Genomic DNA, 19,765 nt, shown 5'->3' on the forward strand with positions numbered 1-19,765 from the left:
AAGCTGATCGTACCTGATGATAAATGAAATACAGATTTTTAGTCAACTGGTTACAGTAGTCTGAAAGCAATACATTCTCAACATTTCTCAGTGCTTTAGGTTTCGGAAGACCCCAAATACTGGTAGGCCTCCCCATCACCACCTCAAATGGAGAGAGCCCAGTCTTAGTTTGAGGGGTAGTGCGCATGGCTAATAACACGATCGGTAAGGCGTCCGGCCATTTTAGTTTGGTACCGGCACACGTCTTAGCGAGTTTGTTCTTTAGGATACCGTTATGTCTCTCCACCAACCCGGCACTTTGAGGATGTCTAGCCGAATGAAATCGCTTATCAATATGTAGTGCCGCACATATCTGTAAAATTAGAGCAGCAACAAAAAAATGTGGACCATTGTCCGACCAGATGACTCTTGGCAACCCAAACCGTGGGAAGTACTCCTTTATCATCATTTTTGCAGTGGTCATGGCTGTAGCATCTTTGACAGGTAAAGCCTCAACCCATTTACTGACGACGCAGATGACCACAAGGACATATTTCAAACTATTGCACCGCTCCATCTCAATAAAATCAAAATGTATCACTTCAAACGGGACAGAAGGAGGCCCAAAGCTACCCCTTGGAGTTACAGTCCCCTTCCCCACATTGTGCTGTAGGCAAATCATGCAATTTTGAACATAATGCTGAGCAATCTTCGAAATCTTATCATTTACCCAGACTTTTTCTAACATTTTCGTAATCTGTTGAGCACACACATGTGTGGGACCGTGTGCCATAGTAACCATCATGACTATGTAGGCATTAGGAAGTAACCATGTCCCTTCAACTGTGTCCACCCAACACCCGTCATCAGCTAATTTCCCCAAGCCTTCAGCCCATTTCTTAGATTCTTCCATTGTGGCATCAGCTTGGATATCCCACACAGACCCAATATCCTTGTCCATTACATAGACATCCCTAGTTTCTCTTAGAGCATACATTTCTGTGCGAAGATCTGTGGCAGTTTTTCTGGCTATCTGATCAGCGAAAGCATTCCCTTTTCCTACATTGTCTGTGATCTTGCGATGCGCTGCACATTTCATGATCGCTAACTGACTAGGTAGCGCGAGCGCCGAGAGCAATTGTGCTATCAGGGGGCCATGTTGAATCTTGGTCCCATGCGAAGTTAGAAACCCTCTCTCTGACCAAAGTCACCCAAAGTTGTGAGCCACCCCAAAAGCATACTGACTGTCAGTATATATTTTCACTGTTAGCCCTTCGGAAAGCTCACAAGCTCGCGTTAATGCTATAATCTCTGCTGCCTGCGCGGAGTTATGTGTAATTCGCTTGGTCTCTACAACCGTGCTCAATGAAGTGACTGCATAAGCAGCTGTGGATGTACCATCCGGTAGTTTGAAACAGGCGCCATCACAAAATAGCTCCCCTTGCGCATTATCCAAAGGGGTGTCCTTAAGATCAATTCTGCCCTTTCGTTTCTTGTTCAGTAGGTTACAGGCAGTCATGTGAGTCATCATCACCGCAAACTCTATTTTGCGGGAAAGGTAGGAGTTCAGCCGGATTAAGAACACAACACCTCCTAATTTGTATGTGGGGAGCAAACAAAATTAACTCATATCTCGTCAATCGTGCAGAAGTGAGGTGTTGCTTTTGGGTTTTGTTCAATAGAACATCTACAGAGTGAGGCACCATCAGGGTTAGATCATGGCCTAGGACCACTCCCTCACTCTGTTTTACAGACGCGGCAGCAGCAGCGACAGCTCGCAAACATCTTGGCAAAGCGCATGCGACAGGATCAAGGGCGGAAGAGTAGTAACCGCACGGCCTATTCTTCCCTCCATGTTCCTGCGTTAATACAGCCAAAGCACATCCATCACATTCATGCACAAACAACACAAAGGCCTTGTTGTAATTTGGTGTACCCAAAACCGGTGCAGAGCATAATGCAGTCTTGAGAAGCTCAAATGATTGTTGATGTTCCGATTTCCATGGCAATGGCGAAGAAATGCCCTTCTTTGTCAAAGCCAACATCGGTTTTATCACTAGTGAAAAGTTTGGGATCCATAACCTACAGTAAGAAGCCATACCTATTAAGGCTCTGACTTCCTTCTGTGTACTTGGGACAGACATGCCAGAAATGTGTTTTATTCTTTCAGGTGTCAATCTTCTTCCCTCCTTTGACAGGAGGTAGCCTAAATAGGCGACCTCCTGGCAACAATATTGAAACTTTTTAAGCAAATCTTTGTGACCATGCTTAGCTAGATGGATGAGCAACAATACAGTGCCCTCTTTACAAGAGCTCTCAGAATCTGCTGCTAAAAGCAAGTCGTCAATGTACTGAAGCAGCTTACAAGTAGGGGGTAATTCAAGAGTATCAAGCTGTTCTTTCAAGGCCCTACTGTAAATGCTAGGACTCTCAGTGTAACCTTGAGGTGCACGAGTAAATGTGAACGAGCGTCCCCCTAAAGTGAACGCAAACAAATATCTACTGTCCTTGTATATAGGAATACTGAAGAAAGCATTCTTCAGGTCCACAACACTAAAGTAAGTAGCCGTAGCTGGTATCATAGTTAATATCGTCGTCACATCAGGCCCAATTGGAAATTGTGGAGCGACAACTCTATTAATGGCACGCAAATCAATTATAAAACGAAAGGGAATAGCATTATCGCCTTTTTTGTACACGGGTAGGATCGGACTATTGCACAAATTTCCTGTAATCTCTTCAATCACCCCACGATGCACAAATTTGGAAACAATACTCTTCAAAGCTCGCTCACCTTCAACCGAGATCTTATACTGCTGAATACGCGGCAGCTTAATACCATGTTTCAAGACTATTCTAACAGGCTCAATCTGTAGAACACCGACATCATTGTCGTCAGCCGCCCACAAACACTCCGGGACATTATTGAATTCTGGTGGCAAAGGTCTAGTCAAAAATTGTGAAACAGAAAACTTCTGTGGTGAAATCGTCAAACGCACTCCATCAGATGAACAATGAATTACCACATTTAATTCCTTCAACAGATTCAACCCCAACAAATTCTCTCCACAATTCGAAGTCAAAAGAAAAGGACAAAGGTCCGTAAAGTGACCCAAAGAAATAGGTACCGGCGAAGAAACTGGACAAATGACTGGTGTGCCAGAAAACCCTATGTTTGGAACCCGAGAATGATCAATGGAGCACTTCTGTGCTCCAGTGTCTATCAAGAACTGATGTTTCCTATTTCCCACTACCATTTCAACGTAGGGACCGTTCTGACTAACGGGAATAGGTGTAGGTTCCAAACCCTGCTTCGGGAAATCCTAACGAAACAGAATATCATCAGAAGAAAGCTCCTCAGAGAGGTAAGCAGCAGAAGGGTGATCGAATATGTTTCTAGTATCCACACTCGAAGTCTGATTGTCCTGTGAAAAAGGTTGCTGAGGATCCTGTGAAAACTGACCTCTACCAGGGCCCCCACCCCGGGGCGACCTCTGGGTCGTCTACCCATACTCCTAAATGTGTTATTCGACCTCTGTCGAAGGACGGGGCATTGTGCACGCCAATGAACCTCCTGGCGACAATAGGCACACTGGTTAATGTTCACAGGACCCAAGGGCACATTCCCTTGTGGAACATACTGACCTCTAATCTGCGAACTACCCCCTCTGGGGCCTCTAACAATTTGTTGTAACAATACTTTAGTCTTTAAGTCTCCTTTTCTCTTTTCTACTCTATCTTTTTCATTATTGACACGGTTCTCGTAGTACTGAGCCATGTGCAGTACTTCTGATTGGGATTTCGCCTGCCAAGCGCTCTCGGAAGACATGATCTGTGACTGGATGTCAGGCAGCAGTCCACGCACAAATTTGTCCACAAATAACCTTTTCCCAGATTCTGTGCCTAAATCATGTCCACTGAAGTCCGAGAATACTTGTTCAAACTGATTGAAGAACTTGGTGGCACCCTCAGATTTTCCTTGGACACAGGCCGTAAGCTTGTCCCAAATAACTCTTTTTTCGGGAATTATAGTTTTTAATTTCACAATGATTCTGTCAGGCAAAGTGAGTATCACCTGAGGCAGTCTCTCACCAGCTGGCCTTTCCCCGTCAAGCCTAGTTATATTAGCCCACGTATCTCCCAACCCAGGTGCATCATCTATTGTTCTAACCTGCTTCCACAAATCTACGGGCAGGAGTACAGGGAATAAATAGTCAATATCGCCTAGGGTGAACCCTGAGGACTGCAAGACAGACTCTATCTCTTTATAGAATCCTGTCGGATTTTTCCTAATGTCGGGGATAGATTGCCTAATAGTGTTCACTTCCTGTCGCAAAAATGGGACTTGAACAAACTGTGATACATAATGTGCAGGAATGTCCACAGCAGCTATACCTGCTGCAGTATTAGCGGCAATCTCAACTTTTGGGACAAATGTCGGAGGTACCTCTCTCATAGGCAACTGAGATATAGGCAACTCCGAACGCTTACTAAGCATCAGAGCTAAGTCGAGCGCTAAAGCAGTCGAATAAGTGTCAAACGAAAAAGCTCTCTTATAAATACCCAGTAACTCTGTGGGACAACAACCTTCTTCCTCACACATTCATCCTGCAGGTACTCTACCATTACCTGAATCACCTTCCTCTGCATTTCTAGCGTATATGGACTATATGTGTCATATAACTCAACCGGAGTTATCGATAAATCCGAAATCCATCTAATCGCATTTCTTGTACAAATTTGTGCTTCCTCAAATGCCCATTTACGACACAGAAGAAATTGTTTCTGTACATACATACTCTCTTCTTCATCATACTCATTCCGTAACTTCTCCAAATCTCTCCTATACTCAAACAACCTCTCGAAGTTCTCATGTACTTTCTCCACTGTATCTCTTGATAGTGCTAAAGTATTCAGATCCCTCATCCCCTGTAGGAGATCCACATTATTTAATTTACCCCACATTACGCATAAATTAATCCTTAAACCTTCAATAAAAACATTTTTCTCAGGAAAATTATCCATATTAGACAGTATGGCAAAAACATTAGCTCGATCATCTCTCTCCATACAATGCTTAGCCCATGCAAACAAATCCCGCTTTTTATCTGTAGGCACAGTATTACGAGTAACAACCTTCGACCCCGCACACCGATCAACTATAGTCGGTACAGAACCACTCGGGAGTGGAGGTGTAGGCAAATTCAATAGAGGTGTTATTACTGGTGCAATGGGAAGAGGTAGTAGAGCAGGCGGAGGAACAACAGCCGGACTAAGGTTGAGCAGGGAGAGCAGGAATAACAGCAGGAAGAGGCAAAGCAACAGGAAGAGGATCATACAGAGGTGGTGCAGAGGCACCAGGCCTTCGCTCATTTAACAATTTGTCGAGAAACTCGTCAGAAACATGAAGGTCTTTAGAAGGATAGATTTTCTGAATACCGAGTGAGAAAGCCCTATCCATATTCTTAACTGACTCAGACTGTTTGTCCTGATCATATAACAACGCCTTTTCAGCGTTCGTTTTATGACGGCGCGCATGTTTTTCCCTACTCTTAAACTGCTGTAATGCTTCTTTTTTCCAATTCTGTAGAACATCAAATGCTGCAGGTCTGGCCTTTTTCTTTAACAAGACCGACTCTAAGTATTCAATACGAGGGATCTCAAAACTACCATTGATTGGCCACTGAAGTTCGGAGGCATGTCTGGTTTGTCTTTGCCAAATATCATTAAATACTACACTTCCAATGCCATGTTTACAATACATAGTAAACGCCGGTGAACCCTCCTGTGGTGCCGGGCGGCTAAATTCCAAAGATTGTCGATCGCTGCGGAATAAAGCCCTAAAGCAGCTAGACAATTTCCCAGGCATTTCTCAAAAACTTGGTGTTACCTGGTCAATAATTGTGTCTGCAGATACAATGCGCCAAATTCAAATTATCAGGGTTAAATTAAGAGTCGGGTCACGACTCACCTGACCAAACCTAAGGAGGACCGTACGGTTTATCAAAGAACTTACCTAACAAATTTTACCTTGTGTTTGGTGATTTCGGCAAATCTGCCCGCCTCAAAAGTGGACCCTCGTCAAGATGCCTTCTCAGACCGCACGGCTATCGTCCAAGGATCAGCTTGTGCAGCGCTGTAGAGGTGTCGCGTCTCGTTCAGTCAGGCCCGTAGTATCACACCGATAGCATGCGTCAACCTTCAAGGGTCCGGCATCAATCTTGAGGGTCCCTATTCCTATCCAACTGTGAAAAGATGAAAATAATATGAGGCCGGGGAACCCAAAGGAAACACACCAAACACTGGTTACAAAGGAACATACAAAGTACTTTATTTTAAGGTCAAGCAATGACAAAGTCAAATGACAGGTCAGATAGCTATCGGCCCTCAGTGCAACACAACGAACTTCAACGTGGTTCGATGTATTCAGTGAGAGACTGTACATTGGGACATTCAGGCTTTTACACATTTCTCCAGCCTGTTGTCCAACCCCTTCGCGGGTTAACCATTCCATGAATGTATAACAGGTCTAGGGTCTCTGCCAGGTCAACTCTAATGTATTCATTAGTATGCGCATAGATCAGTTTCCATTGATACAGGTAATCCATTTACATGCAGGTCAACAGAAGGACAAGGTCTCAGTTCACGACCCTAACAAGTGGCTTGCAGGCAAGTTATACATTAGCTGTATGGAGGTCATGTCGACCAGGTTCTGTTCGGAATGGCATCGTCCACCATTTTGATGTTCAGGGTGACTTTTACACAGCAAGATAACCTAAAATGGCGGTTTGATTCAAGATGGTGGCCTATATCAATTTCTAAGGTCAAGACCTTGCCGTAGAGAGTTATTCACATACAGTTTTATGCGACTTGGCGTAGGCCAATATACATATAATCGTTTACACTAGGAGGCATAATTTAATATCCAGTTTGACAACACCAACACTATCATATACCTATATCCACTACATACTTGCAGCATATCAACATAATCAATATTCAAATGCTGAAAAGGACCATTTGGTCAAGGAATCACTCCTGTGATCATTTGCAGTGTATGTCCAGCAGTAAACCTTTGACATACGATGCAATTTACTATATAAAATGCAATGTGTTCTAACAGGTTCGGTATGAACCAGTCCTCCGCAATAGCTGCTGCAAGGCTTTCCCTAGTTGCAAGAACAGGGTAGTGCAGCTGTTAAAGTGCTACCCTTAACAAGGCTAAATGCATCACCGGCTTTCCAGTGCTGTACTGTTGTCATAATGCTTCAGAGCAGGGTGAAGAACACCTCCTTTGTTTCTACATTTCCTGCTCTTCCTGTGGCACACTGCCTTGAACTTCCATCAACTGTGTTCTTGATAAATGATTAAACCCCTAATTTACTGTCATGATCGTGACTACTTTTTCCTTCACATCTGGAGTATCAAAACTTGAAATATCTGGTGAATATGCAACCCTTTTGGCCTCTTTGTCTACAGATTTGTTCCTGTGAAAGATAAAGTCAGTTTGCTTAGTATGTGCTGAGCATTTAACTATTGCACTGGCTACTGGGAGGTGTAGTGCCTTAATAAACCTGTCCAATAATGCTGCTTGTTGCACTGGAGTGCCATTCGTTTTGGAGGTAGCCCTCCTTTTCCAACGTGCTGTGGGATACATTTACCAACCCAGAAGAATTCCCCTCCATCATCAAGCTGCAATTCAGCAGCACCAGCAGAATGGCTGCACTGGCTCCTTTGAGTACCATTGCCTCGCATCAAAAATGCATTTTGCAGCTACAAAAATGATGGTTGAGCTGTCTTTGCCAAGCACCTATTGGGCGAAATGGAACATGGAACACCCAGAGAAAGGCTGCCAGTGTTTTCCTTATATGCACCAGAGAAAAGAATTGAAAGGCAGCGCTGATTTGCTGCTAGCTCAAAATTTCCAATTGAAAAAGGAAATATTTTACATTTAAAGTGACCGCGCCTGATGCTCTTTTTCATCTGTTCAACAGTACACAGTTGGTTTCAGTGAGACCCAGCTATGCCCAGCCATATTCAGGTTGTTCTCCAGCAAAAGAAAGCACTTCTCACTGAATGACAAACTGTGTCTGGCAAGATCTGTGAAATAACTAAAAAACTTAACTCAAGCCGTACGCAAAACGCTTTACTTTGCAACAAAATATCACAACTAAATTATTTATAAAAAAAGCTCTCGCTCTCTCCTAGCTCATGTCAGTTTCAAGGGACCTTTATTTGGACAGATGCCTGTGCATTGGAAACATGACTGGCGCTTTGGAAAGATTCAGAAAATTAATGTGAGAAGGCCACATTTGAAAGTGACAGCCCAGCAAAATTAACCCACTTGTAAAATGTGCTTTTGACAAACTAAGAAAATGCTGTTTAAAAGTGAAATGTTGAATTAAGGCCTGTCTTTGTACAGAATGTGAGGGGGTTTTTGTTGGTAAACATATATGGGATATTTAATTCCAACAGATTTGCTTTCTGGTTCAGGAAAGAATAAATAAATAAATAAATAAATCCACTGTGAAACCAGCAGGACAGGTTTTTCCTGGCCTGGCTTCAAAGGACAGTTGCTTCCTGGGAACAGCATGTTGCCTCCCCCAAGGGGACCAGCATATGGAAACTATGAATGGACCAAGAAGAAGAATGTCACACACTCATCAGGCTCTGTGGCAGTACTTCAACATGATACAATAGATTCTGGGACACATAGGTGTGAATTTGTTAGTAACACCTCTCCTTAACTTAAACTGGGGAGCAACATTTGGAACTATCTCCTTATATGTGAGACAAAAGCTAGCCCATTTGGGGTGAAAGACTGTTCTGAATTAATAAACTTTGGACTTTTATTTCTGCAACCGGACAACACAGTAATGCAAAAGTTTAACAGTTTAAATATGATTTAAAGCAAGACAGTAGCTTTCCCTAGGATGTAGGGGATGCAAACAGCAGAAAAAAGGTAAATCATGGGAAAAGTATCCATGGTGGAACGTTAAATATTTATACAAACATGCTCTATGATAATATTTACACAAGTGTAAAGTTATAGAATTTTAGGTGAAATATTTCCCACCAAAAATGGCAATAGATTATTAGAAGGATGAAACAATGTCATACAGACTTGGGAGTTGGAATGTTATGCTCTGTGTGGAATATGTCATTTGTCTATGTACTATGTAAAAGTGCCACAACTGTAGAAATTTGTGATTTATGTCCTGACTGATATTTGCAAAAAATGACTGTGGGATGGCTCTGTACCTCATACAAACACAAACCCATAAAACTGAGTCCCCGCTTCAGTTCCATCTGCTTCTAAGGAGTAGGCGACATAACATAGGCTGACCTATCCGAGTATTAGGGGTAGGTCTTGCTTAGTTCTGGCCAACAATAAATCCTGTGATGTCACCTGCCTTAAAAAAGGGGAAAGCTCACAGAGACAAGGGACTCTCTTCCGAATTTTCCTGCTCCTGCGTATCCAGATATTCCATATTCATCCTGCCAGGTTCCAGATCCCACTGCCAGGCCAGAGCATAGCTGACCCTATCCAGGCAGGACCATTGATCCAGAAAAAATTCCACTAAAAATCCCAATAGCTCAGGGAGATAGGGGAAAGGTGGCTGAACCCTCTTTGAGATTATCCAGTGCTGCCCGCTTGCCCTGCTACCCGATCCATCCAGCTGAGGTACTGCTGTGCTGTGACCAGACCTTTACCCAGCTGTTCCTTCTAGGAGAGCCCTGCCGCTGTGACCAGTGACTAGCTATTGCCTTGGTGTCCCTAAACCCGGTTGGCTGTCCCAAATCCCAAACTCAAGTGCTGATGTGAGTATCACCCTATACTATAGCAACACATAGCATACCCCATCTTGCTACCTTGTTCCACTCTCTAAGTAATCCCATCAATACCGTGATAACTTGTTTAAAACTGTCAGAATTCTCTGTGCATCCTGTCCTTGATTTCCTACTGTTAGCGCCATTCTTCCACTCATTTCTGTCATAATGATGTGATAAAAGAGGCACGCTGCGTGAAGGGTTGCAACTGCAGCGTAACTTTTCTATTCACAGGTGGCGTTTTTTTTTTCTAGCCACTAAATCTAGTTTGTGATACTTGTAGTTTCCTTTCCAAACCGATTTTCTCTGTTAACTGCTTTTATTTTAAAACCAAATTTACTATTCCCTTGAGAATCTCATCCTGTCATTAAGTTAGAGTCACTCTTTCACTTGCATTTTATCCCTGTGATGTGCATCTGTCATCCAGCAACATTTTGTCTATTTCACCTGTTTTTCTAACCGTTTTGACATTTAAACCTGTGAAAGTAAGAAAGTGCAATTTCTATACGTGTGATTTTGGCTGCACTGTGTTGTCACTTCAAAGTTGATTTTTGAACTGTATGCCCTTTGTTGGTACCTTGCCTTGTAGTTGCCTGTCTTGATACGGTTATAACTCTTATTTACCTCATTTATTCAACCACACATGTAGATTAATTATTAACCAATTCGGAGTGTTATTTATGCAATAGCAAAGGGTTCTGAATCCGATTTGCCTCTCATTTTGTGGGGGAAGGTCGGATTGTAATTCTGTTTGCTGCCTAGTATACCTGACTCCTTGCTGCTCCTTTCTATCCACTCACAATTCGATTAATAGGGGTTTGAGGGAGCATTGCAGGGGGAAATCTCAACTCGGGTACTTTCTACCCGAACAGTAAAATTGCTCCCATTCATTTGTGCTTTGGATATTTTATAGTAGAAGATCAAATTAAGTGTTTCTATCATTTGTACAGTGTAATTATCAGCCTATTGGTGATTGCTGCCCAATATTAAATTTGTGTGATTTTCTTTGAATTTAAAATAAATAAATATTGTATTACCACCCGCCTGGTAACCGGCCTGGTTCATGGTTCATTGTGACCCAGGGTATTTGGAAAAAGGGGGTGTGAGATGGGTTGGGTGCCAGCTCTGAACTCTAGGAAATAAAACTAAAGTATTCTAATTGTGCGCTGCATCTTAGGCTGTGGCAAGAGTCCTGGTCTGGTGTGTAACACCCGATTGGAATCCTTATCAGATTGGGGGATCGTCCCGGATTTGAGACAAGTGTTGCCACCCGTGGCAGCTTAACACAGCATGCTAACCTTCAAGATAGTTATACTTTGTGTAACTAGAAAGCTGTGTTACGCCGTAGAAAGTGCCTCCCCAAAACAAAAACCCTAAGTACCAGGCCTGTGCGTAAAACTAAAGTAAAATCAACACCAAACTAGACAAAAAAGCAACAGAATACAGGTTAACCTTACAGAAATAAATTATTAATAAAGAAAGAACACTTTCCAAAATGACGAATGTAGAGATCAACATGACTAGACAGCTGTTATGCTCACTTGGTCTCTGCTGGGATGTTGGGGCACGGTTGGAGCCCTCCGAGGACCCAGGATGCTGACACTGTTCCTGAGAGAAGGTGAGAGACTGTGAGAATGGTGTGGTGGCGTCGGGATTCCCTTCAACCCTTTTGTGCCAGAAAGTAGTGAGCAAGAGTTTGCCCATGCAAGCTCACCTGTTTTGATGTAAGGATGAGCTCTCCGTCCTGCTTTCTTCAGCAGGGGTGCTGTGGATGGACCTAGTTGCATCACTGGTCCTTAACGTGGAGGTCCAGATGGCTGCGACCATTCCGTCTTTAAGGTGGGTTTTTAGAACTATGGTTATTGTCCATATTCTTAGTGATAATTTTCCCCAATGATTATTGTCCGTAACCTTATCTTGTCCTTTCTCTCTCTCAGGTATGAAGTTGACCCAGGAGCGTGTGATGATGGAAAAAGTCTATTCCAGAGGCCCTACTATTGGTACGTAGACGTTCCATAAGTTGCACCCCTGTTCATGAGTTGAGCTGCTTAGCATATTAAAGTCTATGCAATTGCTAACCTCGTGTTTCCCTTTCCCTTTGCAGGTGCAGCTGGTTGGTGTTTGCTGGTGAGTGGTTTCCAAACTCCTGCAGGCTGCCAGAGATGAAGATCCACAAGGAAACTGCATCGGAAGAAGGTCCCGTGTAGATGGGAGTTCGGGACTGGTAAGAATGCTAGGCGGCACCCGCGGAGCACCCGAGGAGACAGGTAATAGGCGTGCGGGTGCTGCAGGGTCAGAAGCGAATAGCAGTTCTTCAAGCGATGGCATGGCTGACTCAGGTAAGATGCACGCGTAGACTTCAGAGTTAGAAGCAGGTAGCTGAACTTCCAGTGATGGTGTGCTGACCACAAGGTAAGATGCGCGTGGTAGCTGCAGAGGTGGAAGCAGATAGCAATGCTTCCAGCGATGGTGTGGCAGAATTCAGGTAAGGTGCTAGATGGTTCTGGAGACTGAAGATGCTCGGGCTGAATCAGGTAAGGGTCTTCTGAATGGCGGTAAGCATTACGCTGCTCTAGCAAACTAACGCAAAGCATCAGCATGCGGGTGGGGCCAGCTTATATAGCCTGGCTCCAGCCACTCCCCTTAGGCCCCACCTTGTGGCCACACTTTTCCACTCCTCCTGTCTTCTGCATGTGCCTTCCATGCATTGGTAGGGCCCCGCCCAGGCTAGATGCATGTGCCTCCCCTATTCTGTGTGCAGAGCACACTTTGTAATAAGCTTGGTGCCATAGGTGCCAAGACTGGGTCCATTGAGACCCTGCAGGATGTGAAGTAACTCGCCCATGACCAGTGGCCATAACAACAGCACCTTCTTGAAAACTTATTTGTCAGGGAGGAATGGACAGAGCAAGATGAGGAAGTCTGACTAGAAGAGATGATGCAACAGATCACCGCCATGCACATGGATACATGGCAGGATGGTGGTCTATTACATCAAGCTTTGATCGAGTTGTACATGACTCCGAAAATTAAAGAGGATCAGATTAAAATTGTGAAAATCACAGCCTACATGTGTCTCCATATTGGAGTGATGCAGGCAAAACAGGAAGAAAACAGAACCCTTCTGCGAAACCAGTCCGGGCTCTTAAACCAAATCCAGACTGAATTAAAATTAGTGGAAGAATAATTGAAAAAGAGCCTAGATTCTGAGGTAGAATCTGTAAATTACATCAAACAGCTAAAAGAGAACTTGGCTCTACAACAACAAAATAATTCAGAACAAGAGACCCAATTAGAAGCACTAAAAGAGTGTCAGGAGAAGGTTGACTCTCTAGAAGAGAGTCAACAGAAACTAAATCAACAACTAAAATATAATAAAGTTTGCTCAGAACAAATCATCGTGTTACAAAAGCAGATCGAGAAAGTGGAAGAGGAAAGTAATAAATTAATTATTAAAGAACTGACTCTGTTTCAGAAGCACCTTTGTAAAGCTAATGATAATTGGAGACATAGTACGAACAATAATGATGCAGTTAGGGCTAAGGCAGTTTTAAACCATATAAAGCTGCCTTATTTATAGTAAAATGGGACCACTTACATACTGAGATTATGCAAGCTGGAAATCAGTCAAAGGCCATATTTAATGTGGTCGCAAAATTTAGTAAACCAGCATGTATGGATTCCCCCATAATTGCATCTCAGGAACAGGCAGACAAGTTTAATCTCTTTTTTAAAGAAAGAATAGTCACTATATTAAAAAATATTGAACAGGGAAGGGGCCCTAAATAAGAGAGGAAAGTGAAGGAAGAAAAGGAACATGAGAAGAAAAAACAAAGCAAAACAGTTTTCCAGTTCCAAAAAGTGTAGTATAAGACAATCTCTACTCTTTTAAGACAGCCGAAACCCACTAATGACTCTTCATGTAGAATGCAAGCATATACTGCAAAACGGTTAGCCAATGAATTAACAGAGTTCATTGGGTCTTTTGTGAATAAGTCACTGTTACTCACCACACTCGACAGCTCGGGGTGATGAATTAGCGACCCAGCAGAAAGTGTAGTAATCGAGGCGTTTACCAATCTCGAGTACTCCAGACCCCTGAATACAAACATTCAGGCTTCCTCTAAGAGGGACTCTTCTTTACGATACACCTCTCTGCTATTCCTAAGTGGATAGACAGAGGAGTTGATCGCACAAAAGAGCAGGGAACACGCACACCGCCAAAACCAATGCTGCAAGAAACATAGAAATAGTTAACAACGAAATCTCAGTTGACTCTTTTTTATGCCAATAAACCCCACAATCATGAATACCTGATGGAAAGGTAGCTATGGCTTGGAATAGTGCTTTCTGATTCTATGTCGGAACCTACAAATGAAAACCCACACTATAATCTCAACAACAGATAGAAGAAGAGTTCTTGACTGACGGTTGTTTAGTATGGTTCACTAACCTAAGGGTAGACCTAGTTGGAGATAGAAATGATTCCAGGTTGATAGTACTAAAGCAACGACAAGGATAAAATAATAAACAGGAATATTAGTATGGGCTAGTAACCCATACAGCATGAGGGACGCGCTAGTGACGGCTTGGTGCATGAATCAGCAAAGCGTTCAAAATGCACAGACCTTGAGAAACTGGGATAAACTTTAATCGGGTCCGTATAGAATTGAAGGTCAGAAAACAAATGGTTCCCGAGATTAGCTGTGAACAACAAAAGACAGCCTGTCTCCGGTCATAGAGAGGAAGGTTGAAGCAGGCAGAGGCGAGACGGAGGCAGTCCAGGGACATTCCGTGCTCGAAGTACCAGGTAAGCAGACAAGACCAAGGGAAGGATGAAGGCAGTCCAGGGACGTTCCGCGTTCGGATTACCAGGATCGGAACACAATGGTAAGCAAGGAAGTATTCCATCAAGTTATCCAGAGGACAGACTCAAAGTAGTGAGAAACGCCACAATTAGCCACACTGAACTTTGCAAGAATGCTAAATTTAAACCCCTAGGGGGTGGAGCTACCGCGTATGTGCCTTGTTGGTATGCACGTAACACGTCACCTGTCACGGGCGAGTTCTGCCTGTAAACAATCTCCATGGCAACCAATGCCTTTGCTAAACAGACGCGGAAATGCTATGTTTCCAGCGCGAAGCAGTGGAATGCTATGACACAGTTGAAGGACTCTGAGGCTGAAACGTAACAGTCACTACAAGACTCTCAGGTACCGATAACCCTAAAAAAAGCATTAATTAAACCTCTGTTAAACAATCCCATCCTAGATCCGGAAGTAATGAAGAATTATCGACCGATGGCTAATTTAATGTGGCCAACAACATTTTTGGAAAAAGTGGTGTGTACTCAGTTCCAGGCATTTGTGGATAAAGAGAACCTATTGGATAACCTCCAATCAGGATTCCACCCGAACCATGGCACAGAGTCGGCCCTTTTAGCCGTACAGGATGATTTAATGGAGGTCGCTGATAGGGGGGGAGCTACAGTGCTATTGATGTTGGATCTCTCCGCGGCCTTTGACACCTTAAATCACCAGATAATGGCAGAACGGATCGGGCAGGTGGGAAAAGCCTTTGAACGGGTTGGGAAATGGCTTGAGTCATTTCTTAAAGACAGAACCCAGAGGGTTATACTGGACGGTTTCACCTCACAAATGGTGGAACTTGATTGCGTGATCCGACAGGGCACCTCTTTGTCCCCTCTCATTTTTACCCCTTACTTTTGTCCCGTCTTTAGGATATTCAGGAAATATGGTCTGCTATTTCATTCATATGCGGATGAAGCACAGCTGTTTATTGAGCTACAAAATCGTGACAAGGTTTTTAAGAGAATTAACCAATGTATGAAAGAACTGAATGAATGGATGAATAACAACCATTTACAACTAAATGCAGCAAAAAAGGAAATCATACTGTTCAGTCCAAAGAAGAAAAAACCATCAGAAATACAAAGTTCTCCTCCATTGATTCTAGGGGAACAACTGCAATATGCAAAAAAAGTTGCAAATCTAGGCTGCTGGTGGCAGGAGAATCTGAATAGTGAAGCGCAAGTAGGAGCCAAAGTGAAAGCAGTTCACTTTGCATTACGGTCACTATGAAAAACACTGCCCTATATTCTGATGGACGACAAGGCAGTTGTGGTCGGGGCAATGACCAACCCCCACCTTGATTACTGCAATTGTTTGCTAGCAGGAATTCCTCAAAAACAAATGGGGAGACTCCAAAGAGCACAGAATGCAGCAGTAAGAGTAATTGGAAACTTGAAGAAAAGAGACCATGTGTCATCAATTCAGAGATCGCTCCACTGGTTGATGGTGGAAGACAGAATCAAATTTAAGATGGCATGTCTAGTGTTTAAATGCCTAGTGTTTAAATGACTTAAAGGGCTTTCCCAGGCATATTTGGCTGATAAAATTGTATTATATCAGCCGAAAAGGAGTCTCCGATCAGAGGACAAGCTCCTACTCTGTATCCCAGGAACAAAATGCATCTCAAGAGGACACAAAAGCTTTGGTGTCTACGGTCCTAAAGTTTGGAATCAACTCCCACTTGAAATTAGAAAATGTGAAACTCTGGACCTTTTTAGAAAGAAATTGAAAATATTTCTATTTAAATAAACATGAAACGTTAACTATTTGGAAGCCCAGCTATGCCATGCTCTTTTCCTATGAAACTTTTAATCTTCTAGTTATCATCTGCGCCCGAATATGGTTTATTCTGTCTGGTGCGCGTAATAAATAAAAAAAAAAAAAAACCTCCACGCGCAAGCACAATTTGATCAAGAACGCCAGAAATTAAATGCTATCATGTCAGGAAGTGTGCAACCTTAAAACAGAACTACAGAAAAGAGAGTTAGGACTCCAGAAACTAAATGAACTAAAAGTAGAATACGAAAAGTTATTGGAGCACACCAGACGAGTAGAAGGTGCTCTGGAAGAGAACACCCAAACTAAAAATGTGCAAACTCAGGAGGTGAATCTCCTGCAACAAAGTGTTCCAAAACCATACAGGCAGCACAAAAAGACAATGAGGCCCTCTGTGAGGAGAACAATAGACTCCACAAGCAGGTGGCAGCTCAAGAGAAGGTAATAGAAGCCAGTCAAGCCTTCATAGCCAAGCAAAAGGCTCAGACCGTTGCCTACTATCAAGCGGTAGAGGCTGAGGAGAAACTAGGGAGGTTGGAGAAAGAGTATGCCATGCTAAATCCGAACATGAGGGACCTTGAACAATTAGACAGGGACACGACTACCAACCTTTAGGGACCTCGAACAGTAGCGGTTCGGAGTCTGAGGGTGAGAGGACTCAGGTAACGTGGCAAAAGAAGGCAAATAAACAGAAGAGAGTTATTGTGAAAGACCCCATTAGGCAGATGATGGCCATTAGGAATTTCATAACACCGTAACACAAAAACGCAAAATATTCTGTCTGGGAGCATCTGGAACTCTATGAATGTACACTTTTCACATAAAATATAGCCAGAACTGCATAGATTATGCTGAATGGACATTCTCTCCGGAGTACTCCATCTTATTTGCTGGACTGGAAGATCGAAACCATTCACGATGGTCCATCTATAAGGCGGCCATCTTGAAGCACTTTTCCACCCACAGAAACACCCAGGAGCCTCTCAAAGTGGTCTACAATTTGCAATGCGGAGAAGATCAGGCCCCAAGAGAGCTTGTGCAGGAGCTGAAACGTGCCTTTGCGCAAACTACCAGGAGGGTGTGCACTAATTCCTGAGAATTCATAAGCAATTATTTTCATGCACTCCCAAAATATATAATGACCCAGCTGGTGAGGGATTTTCATGATAAAAGATCTCTGGACTGGGTAATAGAGCAGGCTACCCGGATCTACGAGGCCCAAAAACCTGCAGAAAATAAATATCAGATAGAAAATCCCAAATCAACCAACACCCCTGCTGCTGCTAAGGTGGCGGAGTTGAAGGTTGCCCCATTTTAGACCTAGAAATGGGGGGGCCTAAAAACAAACCGTCCCAAAATCAGCCAAATCAGAGGCAGAGAAGGCCATCTGACCAATCAGCAACAGGTGGCACTCAGGGAGGTAACCCCACCAATGGGACCCCTAAGTCTCCTGATAACATATGTCCCAGATACAAGGGCAACTGACCTATCTTGGGGTATGTATGGACTCCCCCAGCCCAAGGTGGGGTGATCCAACCTGCTAAGTACTGCCCCAGAAAACCTCCCTCCTAACTTCGCTCAGGAGGGCAGTAATCCCCCAAATCCAGGGTTAAGTTTCTTTCCCCGTACCTACCAAACCCAACCTGCAGGACAACCCTCCTTTCTTTCCCTGCTTTTAGGAGCCCAGACTACCCAATCCGGAGAGAGGGGAGGCCAAGGGTGGAGGATTACCAAAATATCCAATACCCAGTGTACTCCGGGAGAAGGGATAGTTATCCTTCCCGTGAACCACATAGGTATGAACAGAGACCCTGTACCAGCTGGAACGGGTGTCCAAACTGGAGCGCAAGGTCCAGAACCTCACACAGGATCTGAGTCGTATGTAGGGGGCTCAGCAGAACCCTCAGATGAACATGGCGGCTCAGAACCCCCAAACCAAGGGTCTGGCTCCCCAGAACAATGACAGGGAGAGAATCCTGTAAATACAGGAATGCCACTAAGAACAGCTACCCGCCTACACACGTGCTAGGTGTGTCTAGTTGCACCAAGTGTTAACAATCATGTTGGTCAATAGATCCAGACAGGAAGGAATAGAGATAGACATATTTTAATTAGTACATGAAAAAACTCAACACGTTAAAAAACAACAATGCATTTTGTTTACACAGAACGTAAAAACATGTTGTGGAAATCAACATTTTTTCCTAACCAAGAAACAACAACCGCAGTCGCCATATTTCGACAGTGTTGTGAGGTTAGTAAAAGTGTGGTATAGACATTTCATATATCCTCAATTCTTATTAGTTTGTCCTTGACTCTGTTGACACAGAGAAATGTACAAAACACTCTATAGCTGACTTGAACTGCTGTGGGAAGTGTGCTGGACCCGTCCTCACGACGATGAGTGGTGGCACCACAGATTGAATGTCAGGGGCACAATGGTTGGGCTTGCAATTACTTTGTAGCCGTGTGTGGCATCGAATTGGGTGACCATGTAGACTGAATTCAATTGTTGCAACTGTGGGAGCTCACAGTTGAGGTGACTTCATACACAATTGGATGTGTGCCTGTTCATTGGTATCGGTCGCCGCGATGTTAGAGAGATGGATGCAGCTGATGCAAAGTCTGCCGTGTGTCACTTGATCTCTAGGTGTTCACTGCCAGAGGCTTGCTGACTACCGAAGTGCCGGACGCTTAGTAAGGAGAGAATCCTGACAACTCACCGGTTCCAGAGGAGGAGGCACAGGAGCAAGGGGGGTGTAAAGCCCTAGAGGAAGCTTCCTTCCTCACCCGTGAAAAGCCCCTGGACACCCCGTAACTGGAACTAAAATCTCCTGCCCCTGATAATCTGCAACCCAGGGAACAGAGGGTTGGTAGGAAAAAGAAAGACGTCAAAAAGGCCCATTTTGTGGAGGAAGTTAGTGTCCTCCAGTTTGACGGGGAATAATCCTTAGAAGATTCTGGGGAAAAAATCTTCTCCTTCAGGGACGGGGGAATTCCTCCCAAAGAAAAATGGGTTCCAAGAGATCTGAATGAAGACTGGGTGGGTGTGGGCACTGATTCAGAGTCACCCATCCCTGAACCCCAGAATTGTCATCCTGAGAAAAAAATATTAATGGAGGGATCCTCCCCACAAATTGGTTCTAGTGACTGCCACTAGGTAAGAGGGGGCAGCACAGAGCTAAGGGAAAAAGGGGATTTCAAAATCCCATCTATTTCAGAATGTCACATTTTTATTACAGATTCCCAGACTCCGGCATATAAAACTGTCCAAAAATCCACAGTGTCAGAGTCCAAAATAAAGAAAT

This window comes from Ambystoma mexicanum, chromosome 1q (genome assembly GCF_040938575.1).
Source record: "Ambystoma mexicanum isolate Mex_15411 chromosome 1q, UKY_AmexF1_1, whole genome shotgun sequence".
NCBI lineage: Eukaryota > Metazoa > Chordata > Amphibia > Caudata > Ambystomatidae > Ambystoma > Ambystoma mexicanum.